The sequence below is a fragment of the Amblyomma maculatum genome, chromosome 11 (assembly GCF_055883805.1).
Source record: "Amblyomma maculatum isolate TAMU_Amacu chromosome 11, ASM5588380v1, whole genome shotgun sequence".
Taxonomy (NCBI): domain Eukaryota; kingdom Metazoa; phylum Arthropoda; class Arachnida; order Ixodida; family Ixodidae; genus Amblyomma; species Amblyomma maculatum.
The window spans coordinates 154941873-154954866 of NC_139354.1; the positions used below are offsets into that span (position 1 = coordinate 154941873).

General features: G+C 42.6%; 1 pseudogene; it reads right to left on the reverse strand.

Annotated features, from left to right (window-relative positions):
• The window catches only part of LOC146175219 (uncharacterized), a 95354-nt pseudogene that overhangs the window by 21215 nt on the left and 61145 nt on the right, over positions 1 to 12994 (reverse strand).

Here is a 12994-nt window from a genome sequence, read left to right on the forward strand (position 1 = left end):
AAGTTTGGCATACGTAAATAACAAAATAAAAACTCCTCACAACACAGCGTTACGAAACATGTTTTTATACCACCCTTACTTTTTCCCTCGTACCTGAAACTCTTGTTTGCATTTATCTTGAGGCACATCTCTACACAAATCCTTTACCTAGGCACTGAGACGAGAGCCAACCTTTATCTTGAGCTCAATCTGAATGTCGATCGATGCGTACTCGTAGAGGCTGCATGAGCGGGCGCCGCGTAACATATATTTGAAATGTAATTATTCTCATCGTGTCACATCTAGGTAAGAATTCAGCATAAGTACGTTGTTCCCAACGTTGCGGTACACCGGTATTAGGAGGACGCGTCAGTGCAACTCACAGACACCAGCAGCTGCAGATTGACCGTGAAGAGGCCCGCACCGGTGATGCACACGCTGTTCGGGTCGATGCTGTCCAGTGCGAAGCGGATCTGCGGACGACAACAAACGAGAGTCGATGTTACGCTCACCTGAATTTGGGAGAGCATTCTTCTGTAGTCAAGAGTCAAGCCAAGTCAAGAGTAAAACGATGAACTGTACAAATATACAAACATGACCGCTTCAAGACCGTCATACGGTTGAAGCAAAGACATGGGCCGCCCAGCCTCTTCATAATAGCTGTGCTCAGAAAGGATAAATAAACAAGCTACACTGCTGCAGCGAAGGAGGACATACCAGAGAAGACGAAGAAACCTGTAATGGGCTACAATTTATTTACCGACTTAAGGATGAATGAGCACTAAAGACCGGGACAATTTCTAACAGCCAACCCGTCAGTCAGGTTCCCTGACAATTTCCAATTTGAAGCTCAGCGTACCAAAGTGGTTTCTGTGTTATGCACTATATTGGTTTCAGTCGGCTCATTTTTATTTTCCTCCTTTTCGGCTCTTTTACGCATTAGTAATATTGATAATGACATCGCTCTCCTTTTCTCCATGCGCGTGCATTTCGATTGTATTATCCCTAGCCGCTTTTAGGCTGCTTCCATCGTTCAGACCATGCACGGTATATTACATATTGTCACAGGTGCATCTGGAGCTCCCCCCCCCCCCCCCCCCGCTCTCTCTCTCTCTCGCTATATATATATATATATATATATATATATATATATATATATATATATATATATATATATATATACGTAAGCAGATCAATTAAGGGGAAATGAGGGTGCTCGTTATAATACATGAATGAAAGAAGCCAACAGCCGGCGTGGCCAAGGAAAGCGTTGGGGATGGTACTTTATGTCTTTTTTTATGTATACTTAAATAATCACAGAAATTAGTAATGTAATCTGTATAGGGGAACGATAATTAAACACAAAGTAGAAGAAAAAACAACGTGCCGATGGTGCGAACCGAACCCACGACCTCCGAATATCGCGTCCGGTGCTCATCGGCATTATGCGCCGCCACTGCTACTTCTTCCCTACCTCTGTTAACATTCTCATATACAATTCTTTATTCTCTTCTTTGTTGGGTCACGCATTTCTGGTGCGGTCAACAACAGCAGCGGGAAACAATAGCAATCTAGCTGTTACTAAAAAGATTTGCAGCGCTAAAAGACGACGCAGAGAAAAAGATGCACAGGACGGCGCTACTTGGACTCCAAGCTGGGCTTGTTGGTTCATAGTTACTAAAAAGATTTGCAGCGCTAAAAGACGACACAGAGAAAAAGATGCACAGGCTGGCGCTACTTGCTTCTTGCTACAATCTAGCTGTCTTACAAAAAAAAGCTTTACGCCTAGCGTGTAAAGTTTCATACCGTTTTCGCACTGCAGGTCTATTTAAAAGTCACAACATAATTCCTGTTTCATCAATGTATGATTACAAGCTATGCCACATGTATAAACTTGGTTTATTAAAATATGATGCCTCGCACAGCTAACAGCAAACTTCTGTGTTTATAATTTACGCCATCCTGAAAAGTGGCGTGTAGCCAAATGTAGAACAAATTTGGGCATCAGATGTTGAAATTCCAATTACCCACATTTCTAAATTGAATAATTCAAGAAACTGACACTGACATCTATCGTATATCGCCACGAGAACTGCGCTCAATATTTGAACAATAATGTAACATAGCGACTTCACTTTCTTTGCTTTATAACATTCCTTTTTTAAACGATGTTCTATGAATCCTGTATGCTTTCGTTATTATACTGTTTTACCTCAGCCGCACGCTCCTCTGCTGCCCGTGTGGTTGGGAGTCAGGGCTCCTCAAGCTGTTCTGGCAGATTTTTTCCTGCTTTCCATGTAAACTTTTCTTTGCCGAATAAAATTTGAATTTGAGAAAATCTTGTTCAGATTGTGCAGTCAAAGGCTTCCTGCATGATTGCATTCACTGCTGCAGCTGCGAAGCTAAAAGGCTCGCGCTTTATACCATGGCGCAATTGCACTCATACTAGCATGTCCACGTCCTGGTTGGCGTCATTCCCTGCGTAACTGCCAGGTAAGATAATAGGCGGTACTCGCATGTTTGCAGCATTATGAACGGTGTGGTGCAATCACTGTGCTGTTTTAGTGACACAGTAACTTCGCTGTGAAATATGCCATCACTTCTTTATTCGGGGCAAAGCCGCGTTGGTGTGGTTACGAAGCCCAACTGCGGTGCCCAAGGATTTGTGATGGAATCCCGGCCCCTTTTCTATGGAGGCGAAAAGCAAGGCGTCCATGTGCTGCAATGTGCCTCTGCATCCTAGCTAGTCGACATTTCCGGCAAATTCCACTATGGCGCCTATCGTGGCCAGAGCAGCTTTGCGACGTTAAACCCCACAACCACCAAAACTCCTTTATACTGCATACTTGAATGTATTGCTTACTTGGGTGGCAAGCGCAGCAGACATGTCGCAGAGTCCCGCCGACCGAAGAACCTTTCTTATGGCCACAAACTGCAAGTGCAATAGAACATGGCGAAATTACCTCCAGTCAGCACTTGTGAAAGCATAATCATGCGAGAGCACACGAGTACGGTATCTTAGTTCAGGAGTGCAAACTGCTGCGCTAGTTGGTTCATATTGCATAGAAAGGGAACCAGCGAATACAGACGCAAGACAAGAACAAAGAAGGCACACACCACAACGCTGGACTTACAACTGATTTGCTAAGATGAATAATTGCTCATTTTAAAATAACTTCCTGCCGGCGCACACACCCTACAGACATTAATTACACTATGCGCACCACAGGGCGAAATAGCTACTATAAAGATAAAAACTCCCACTCCTTTTAAGTGATAGTCACGGACGGTTCACTGACGCATTTCTGCGTATTCTTTCTGATGAGGAAAGCTTCCAATAGCTCTCGTTTAGATTTCCCCGACCGATAATGCTGGCAGTGTGAAAACTAGGAGAGCATTTGCAGTCCTGCCTGTGCCCGAAGTTGTGCGATGTTGCCTCAGGCGCTCGTTCAACCATGCTCCGGTTTGGCCAATGTAGATTTTCCCGCATGACAACGGCATTGAATGCACCACGCCCACTGCGCATGTGGTGAACATTGTCTGGTGTGTCGTCTTGCAAACATCAGTTCTGCGCAGGTCAGCAGAGATTTGGGCTCACAAACCGGACAGTTTGCAGGGAGCAGAAAATGCCATAGTGACACCAAACTTCTGAGCCACTTTTTTCAGACCATGAGAAGTCTTGTGGAAGTAAGAAATGGCTTCCAACTTTCTTAATTCCACTTCTACAGGCCTGGCAGCCTTTGAATATAGCTTCAGTTTTTTCCCCAAGGATTCCTCCACCGCCAGGAAAGCTGAGGGAGGAAACCCGGAACATTGTAGCCATTCAACCTGCTCCGCCAGAGTTTGCTGCATCACATGAGGGCAACTCTTCCTTAAGGCATTCAAAAAACACAAGTTTGCAATGCTGCGCTTCGCTAACTTAGAATGGGCCGAATCATATGGCGAAAGGGCCTTCTTAGACCTGGGCGTATATTTACAGCAAACGTGTTGATTGGGTAAAAAAGTCAATTCTAAATCCAGGAACCTAATGGTCTTGTCAGGAGGAATCTCATTCGTAAAAATCAAGTTCTTATACAGGTGCTAAAAACATTTAAAATCTGGTCTGCCAGAAGGGTAAGTTGGTCAGTTTCGGGTAAGTTCAAAATTACTAAAAAATCGTCAACACATCTAAAAACCTTTGCAACACGTGTGTCGCTTAGGCAGCCTTGTAGCATCGAGTAAAAATATGCTAAAAATATATTGCACAGCACCGGTGCAACACAGGAGCCAATACGAATTCCGTGTTTTTGCACAACATAATCATCTTCATGCTGCGCCAATCGTATAATTCAATCACATTTTTAAAAGTTCGAGGAAGGATTCGAAAGTGATGCCACCCTTGTTCTGGAAGGCAATTGTCCAAGATCTTTCAATTAATTGGCGCACAGCAATAAAGAGTTCGTCATGGGGCACAGAATAAAACAAGTCCACAATGTCTACCGAAAAGGCTGCATTAGCGCCGGGGAAACCGCGATTGAGGCACTCCACCAGGCTCATTGAACCCTGCACAACAAAAGGATCCGCAGGCACCAGTCCCTCGAGGGAATGCTGCAGGTAGATTGAAACACTTTCTGCCACGAACCTTCTTCCGTGACGATCGTCCTGAAAGGGTTGCCAGGCTTATGTGTCTTTGCTGTGACGAACACACGCAGCAAGCGTTGTGGTGTGTGCCTTCTTCGTTCTTGTCTTGCGTCTGTATTCGCTGATTCCCTTTCTATACGGTATCGTACTGCGAACACCTGGTGCAAATCAAAAATGCACCTAAATATTCTCTGCATGGGATAGAAAGTGCAGTATTACGCTGATTATTATAACGATAACTTTTAATACTTCCTCCAAACCCGTGCGGTTCTTCCTGGACGTAAAAGGTATACGTTACAATAAAACATCAATTATGAAGATCTTGTAGCTTAAATAAATAAATCCAAATCTTTCTGAAAATAAAATTCAAACCCACGTCAGGGTCCATGTCAAACAGGGAAATAGCCACAGCCGATTACCCCAATGGCCTTCCCTTACAAGATAAGAGCGAGGTGGCGGGCTAGTTGGTTTTTCATAGTGATGGAACAGCGCAGGGGATGGGACACAGCTACACGTATTTGTGCTTTCTCGTGTCGCGGTGTCCCGTTCACTGCGTTGTTTCATCACCTTGCAGATATTCCGATATAGAAACGTGATATTTGACAATCAACGGCAGAGGCTGCTTTTATCGAAGTATCATTCAGCAATAGACTGAATTTGTGCCACCGTTCGGCTGGTTTACACATGAACACTAACAAGCCTGCAGCAAGCAAACTTCTATTTACAGTCTTCATACTAACGAAAATGCAGAACTCTCGGCTGACACCAACTACCGCGCCACCATTGTGTGAGATGAGGAGGAGCGGAATTTGTATACTATAAAAAGCTCCGAAATTACAAGGCGCAATATGCGTTTCGCCCAACGTGATAGCGCCGGTCATCCTCTAGCAGGTCAATGGGAGAACGAACGCTTGTAAAGAAGACTACTAAAATGGGGCCCATTCCAATCACTCCTATTTGCTGAATATGATCAAGAGGCACTATACAGTTTGTGGTTAGGATAACTAGCCATTCAGTTTAGTCACGAATGATGAACTCCCACTGGAAGAAACATTTCTTTAAATTTCAGATTTTCGTAAGCTAAGCAACTGAACTGTACAGAAAACGCATTGTGAATGATTATTTTGTTTATTCACTGCTCAAAAATTTTTTTGGGGGGGTCTCGTACTTGCATAGTATGAGCTTACACTCCTTTTAGGTTTTCAATTATACTCTTAGAGACATCTGGTCCTCTCCTAATCAAATATGGAGGCTTTAATTTTGCCAAGTTAAAGCCATGATGCAGGAAAACAAGCGAACGAAAATAATATCTTCCAGACTTCCTAGCGATAATGCAGAAAACACACACACACTGCCCGTAAGGAGCTTATAACTGCTAGGTGTGATAACTAAAGCTTTAAAAGTGATAAGGACGTATAGATCCCCGATAATGACAGTGGTGCAATTTCCCGATTTCGTGATGTTTGACAAATATGTCATATAACGAGAGGTAGTGTTCCGACGAGTTTTATAAACACTTTGTGCTGAACCGAGCGGTAGTTTAACGCTTCGGATTGGTCTACAATCGGCACCGGCCCTACTGAACCCACAGCATTCGAATTAAGGACAATATAAGAAACATACGCTCTTCGCAATCATGGTTAAAGTACAACAGAGTCGAATAGCACATATATTATGGTAGGTTACCAAAATTAATGGAAAATGACATGCCTCTGCCCTTGCCACTTGGTATAGCGAGCTTAGTCGAACAGTACATAAGATAAGATGGAGTCCAAAGAAAGGCTCCTCCCACAACACTAATGAGTCAACCAGTGCAGACGACTTCAATTTCTCCTGTAATTCAACATATCTGACAGACGGCCACAGAAGCACATTTTCTGGCAACTCTTAGCCAGCTTTGCGCGCTGAATATGACTCCTGGGCACCAGCCAACAGTTCTAGTGCCGTGAAGCCAAATAAAATGATAGGCATGCATCCCTCCTTAATGCATGTGTATCGCTTTAGTTGAAAAGGGGCGGGGCGCTTAAATGTGATTTTCAGTTCGCTTTAATTATTTTCTTGTCGCATAGCTGCCATGCCGTGAAGCCAATCTAAGAAATTAAAGAATAACGGCGGCCCTTGCATGGCATTGTTCGCTCCCTTCGTTAGCGAAGCCACTGCTGAAACCAGCTATACATTACACCCTGATTGGTTGTTCTGTTCATAAAAATAGTGATAGGGTTAGGAACCTGATATACATTGTCTTGTTTCATGGAAATACTCTTTGCTACTGGGATTCGATCAAAGTTAGGCTAGGAAAGCCTTTCACTGATTAAGTTGATCTATCGTCATTGTTTATACGTCGCACCCTAGACATATTGCGCTACTTCCTAATCACTTGCGAGCTTGATATAGTCGGGTGTGGCTATGTTTTTTGTTAGGTAAGTAGCTTCCCCGTCAAAACTTTCTTCTAGTGCAGAAAACAACTACTATGTATGCACCTTATAAATTACTGAATTCGCTTCATGGCAGCAACAGTAACTTGTATGAAATTTCAGGCCATCTTTTATATACCAATATACGCATGTAACCCTAGAAGGAACATCAGAGGGTGTAAGTGGGGGAGTACACATTTTTCAAAATATATTTTTGCTTATGAACATGTTCTGTTAAGAAAAATACCTGTTTGTTCTAGTCATCAGGCAGGGACAAATATAGCTGGGCACTTAAGATTGCTTAAAAAGAATGCAAAGGCCTGAGATGAATGATGAAATACATTAAGGTATATGAAATAATATAAAATGTAAATTACGGTGAATTAGGTGTTGCTATGTGTGCCTACTGCAACGACATTTTATGGGACTGCTGGGACTAGGTGATTTGCGACAAATCGCGCCTATATTACAGACCACGTTCTCTGCCCACCACCGCCAAGTTCCGTTGCTAGCGGGCATACTATAAGGCTTTCTACTTAAAGAAAGAAAGGCCATCCAAGACACTGACTTGCTGTTGATTATGCGGTCCCATTTGAAACCGGTTCGTGACCGCGCCTAGCGGGCCGGTATGCTCAAGACAATTTACCAAGCACCCACGCACACATGAATAAAGATATTTTGCGTACAAATATGCAGCCAAAAAGCGTCCTTCGTCGATATAGACAATTCTACCTCTCATGCAAATATTGAAACAGTGCTAGCGAAGATGGGACACTTAAGAAAAACACTTGCACCATTTTTTGAATACAAGAAAAAATGTGCCAACCAACCTTTATTCGCCCTCTTCTGGGACTGAGTAAAGTGTTGCTTTTCTCTCACGAGCAGTCGATGACCAAAACGAAATTATTGGATTACAATACAAAGTTAATTTTGATAGATTAAAACATGAGCACATTATTTTTTGATTTTTTTGTGCCCCATGTTTCAGCCTTGATTTTGAGAACTAAATCATCGAAAGCACAAATACCTCGCTTCAAACATGTACTGTATGACGTAAAATGAATGCAAAGAATACATTCACATTAAGGAACGGTATCCTGGTGTGAGACCTACCTTTCCAGCTAAGGCATGGCTCATGGAAGCAACGTCAACAACTCCGCTGCAGACGTATGGGAGGTAGATGAGCGCAATGACCCACAACTGCGCAGAGAGCGCACCCTGGCCTCTAAGCTCCACAAGCTGCTTGCTGCCTGTGCAGACCAGGAGTAACGTACTAGCACAAAGGGCTACAACGGGCCACTGAAAAGCGTGATTTAAGTTTTGTTGAAGCCGGCGGATCGTAACCAGATCTCGACGCAACCTTTCGCAGCACTGCCAGCGACAAACGCTAACGGCAGAACGTCCCACGATGGCTCTTGCAGCCCGAAGCTGCATGTCTGCGTAGCTGGTGAGGACTACCATAGCTGCTCCAAGCATTTGCTCATGCTGGAAGATCAAAAGGCAAGGTAAGAGCCTAGATAATGTCTCCGATATCAGCAATGCGCTCTCGATTGCAAAACTATGAGTTCCACGCGGCACACGAAGGATATTGATGATGCACGAATACACAAGAAATGCTGACAAGACAAGTGAAGCCCCAAGTCGAACGAGGGCCAACCATGACCGGTGTTTACTGGATGGAAGCTTGTCGCCGGCAGTCAAGTGTGTTCCTTCGAACCTCTTCCCGTCCTCGACAAACGATATCAAAGAGCGCGAATACAACGTAGTAGACCAGATGGCAATGCATGCTCGGATAATCAGAGACCAGTGCACCATATCATAGTAGGATGGCGCCTCTGAATGGCGTGTGGGCTTGACAATGTGCACTAACGGAAAGTGCACGATTATATTGGGGCCTGCGAGAACGGCTGTCCACAACAAGAGCCGTGCGAAACAGAGGACAATGCGGAATGTGCTAGACAGAAATGTCACGCCTTTACAAGAACAAGGTGCTGAAATAAAGATTCCAAATTTCTTAAATGATGTTAGATAAGGAGTAACGGAATGCTCCATTGCCGGAACTACGGCCTCGCTCTTCCAGGAAAGCAAGCTACTGTGACTCCCGAGGGCTCTGCCTATGAACTGATCCACCAGTAGCATTTTTTGAAGTTTCCTGGGGATTTGATGATGGACAGGTGCTGCTCAGCTAGACACGGCATTTGCTTTTTGTGGCTGAAGGGTATTATTACGTTGTGGCGGGCACACTACTCGTTGCTAAAAAAAATGACATTCTGATACGGCACACGTGGACCAATGAATCTAATCCTCGGTTATAAATATGGGGTCCTTGCAATCGACTTTGAAGCGATGGTATCACATGAAATAAAAAATGTATGACGTTCAGCATGACGCACTGAGCCAGTGTAGGGAAATTAGCGTGCAGCACGCTATGTTGTCGGTGAAGCTGTCGCAAGTGTTATAAAAAAAGAAAACATGAGAGCAGAAATGTCTACTACAGGGAGAGTATTCGTGAAGTAGAGATTGCGCAACAATCGAGGAGCGCCCTTTTCTCCACGAAGCGCAACCAAATAACTCAATGCCTATGAGGCGGTTCAGAATAGATTCTTGTGTAAGGAGCCATTTTGCTAACTATAGGTTACCTGAACAACTGAAGCAAAATTAATGAACTTATTTTGGGCAGTCCTGCGCCTACAGGTAAGTAAGCATCTCTATTGCTATGATGGCAGCTATGTGCTCGATAGTCATCGAGCTACTGGATGGCTGCTGCACCCGACTGTGCTGAATTTAAATCTGACAATTAAACTTAGAGATGACCCTGCCAAAGGTAACTGTCAATACCTGAAACAAATGTGAAAACTGTCGCGCGTGGCGGTTTTCATTCGAGATATATCTCGGCGTATATTACAAAACACGTCGTAAAGCCGCGTCTGTATAGCACTGAGCATGCAGAAACAGAAAAAAATATTCGGGCAGTGTCCTTTTTACCTTGCGTTAATAGATTCTAAAGACGGCTTGTGCAATTTTTGCTTGGTACACCTATTTAAGTACAACCGGCTGCATGCGTTGTAATTCTAATTCTGGAAATGATTTTTTCTGCATTGAACACTGCCCATTCGGATAAACTTCACGCCTTTTCTTCTAGGTCTGCCTTCCTTAAAGGCATTCCAGTATGAAACGAAAGATGCGGTTTTGAAATGCAGGGTAACCTGAAGCGAACAAAAGGAATTCGTAAAAAACTGCATGACTTGTAGCCGCTGACCGGCGTCGAAGGCAATCGCATTTGAGATTTATTAAAAAGCACCAATCAAGCTTCAACCATGCTTCCCCGAGGACGTCAGTAGGGTTAGATTTTTGTTGGGCTCCACATTGGCAGCTGCAGCCATCAGGCGCTTAATGCGAGGTTTATGTCTCCCTGGTGGGGACTAGGTAAAACGTCGTATTTAACTCTTACTGGTTTAGAGGAACTTGAATATTTTAAAAAATTAAAAAAAAATCAGTCTCGACAGTTCTTGTTTTTACTTTATATACAGAATACTGCAGCTCGAAGGCCAAGAAGAGGGATATTATCTTGTGGAATGTTACAAGAACAATCAAGAGCATAATTGCCAACCTATCACTACTGAGACAAATAACAGGCCTTAAAGAGAACCTGAGATGCACACGAAGAACATAAAGACAATAAGGGGTGATGGGATCATTTTAAAACAGCAGTGCCCTAAAATATTAACACAAAAGTAATAATTAAATTTATAAATAAAATATTAGCAACCGATATTCAGGCAAGGATAAAAATGCTAGAGAAACGAAAAAAAAAAACTCAACTGAGAGGAAACACGTGTTCTTCAATATGCGGAGCACCACATGAGACTAAAGCCGCGGCCATGGATGGGGGAGGGGGTGTTAATGCGCGATATATATGGCGTATTGACGCGGTAATGAAGGTGCTAGTGTGTCGGGCTACGCTTGGGCGTAGGTTGTCCCTGGTGCCGAAATTGAAGCGTTGATGATAGACTGAGAAACGAAATTTTAGGCTGACGAGTGCTCTTCCTTTTTGAAATGGTGAAATATTGCTTGCAGACGTAATGAGTTCACTTTCTTCCCTTCATCTTTTTTTGCTCTTGGCTCTTTCCCAGGGAAGCTTTTGCTTTTGGGGCGTCTCTGTGCAATGGCCATTTGAAGCTTCCTAGCATTGCGTTGAATAGCATCTTTTTCTCTGTAATCTTCAAAGCGCGCAATATCGGTCTTCTATGTGCAGGCTTTCTAAATCTCTGGATTGGGCCAACGGGCGTGCATTTTACGTTGAGCTTATCTTAATATATTTATTTCACAACCTTAGCGCGCACAGATTATTCCGATTCATCGAAACTCTCTTCAAGGCCGAAAACAATAAGGTTTGGCTTCCGGCTACGGTTTTCCCAAGCCAACTAGTTTGTTCTACCTGCTGAGCCTTTTCATTTTATAAATGATCGAATGGATATCAGAATCGCTGCTGCTGTCATTAAGAATATTTTCAGATTTCCGCTCCAGAATGGCCAATATAACCTCAATACAAATTCTGTGGTTTCAAGGCGAGTCATCAAATCAGCAATATCTCCTTGTATGCCTGTTTGGCCACACACTAGCTTCTGAAGCATTTCCTCGACAAATGGTCCCGAGTTGTCTTCAATGTCACCACACACAATCTTTTTAATAATAATAATAATAATAATAATAATAATAATAATAATAATAATAATAATAATAATAATAATAATAATAATAATAATAATAATAATAATAATAATAATAATAATAATAATAATAATAATAATAATAATAATAATAAAGTTTATTCCGACATGAAATATGTATACAGAACATGCCCACGGGAAGAGACAAAAGATGGCATTCTTCCTGACGAGGCCTCACCTTGGGTCACACTTCAAAGCAGAAAGATGAATAAGTTCCAGGTCAGTTTCGCCAAGACAAAACAAAACAAAGCATAACCAATGAAAAAAAAGAAACTCTCATAGATTATATTTGGCATTGTAAGAAATTAGATAAGAACCATGGCATCGTAAAAAAGGAAATTACATCAGTAACGCTGCGACACAAAATGCAAACAAAATAACGTAAGACAAGCACTACAAGTCACAGATTTGGTGCATTCCTAAGATGTAGAAAACAGCAACTTCATTTTTGTTTTATATTGAAAAATAGTTGTACTGTTTATAGCATCATCAATTATTGAAGGATAGGCATCGCATACTATACTAATTTGGTTATCTGTAGGGTGCCGTAATTAGTCCGGGCGCGAGTGGAAACAGGAGAGGCAACACGCAGACTGTAGCCGGTATTTCTGTTCAGATATGTAATTCTAAATGATGTGATATCTTGTTTAATTTTATGAAAGGTATGTACAGCAACAGAATACTTATGACACACAGGGAATAGAGGAATATGTAGGGCGTGAATGAGTGGCTGCCGGTTGAAGGGTTTTCGGAACAAGCGCGTAAAGCTCTTTTTTGCAAAGAAAATAATCTGCCTGAACAAGTTTTGTTGCAAATCCCCTAGATTAGATTACAGTACACCAGTTGAGAATATATTAGGGCAAATACAACTGTTTTTTACCTGCAAGGGCCATATGTGTCTGATACGATTGATCACACCAAGCGATTGAGCTACCTGAAGGCGAGCATGATTTACATGGCCACACCAGCCTAGGTCACTACGGAAAAACACGCCCAGGAATTTGCAGGAGGTTACAGATTCAATCAGGGTATCGTTAAACTGGAGTTGAATGGGATAATCTATAGGCTTATTTTTAGGTCGGAATATTAGAAATTTAGTTTTCTTAACATTAAATTTCAATTAATTCACAGCTACCAAAGCATCAGTTTCTGTAGCCAGGAGTTGGTGCGACGCTCTACTTCGCGTCATCTGCGTATAAAACAATATAAAGATAAGTTGAAATTTTTACTATGACATTGATACATAATATA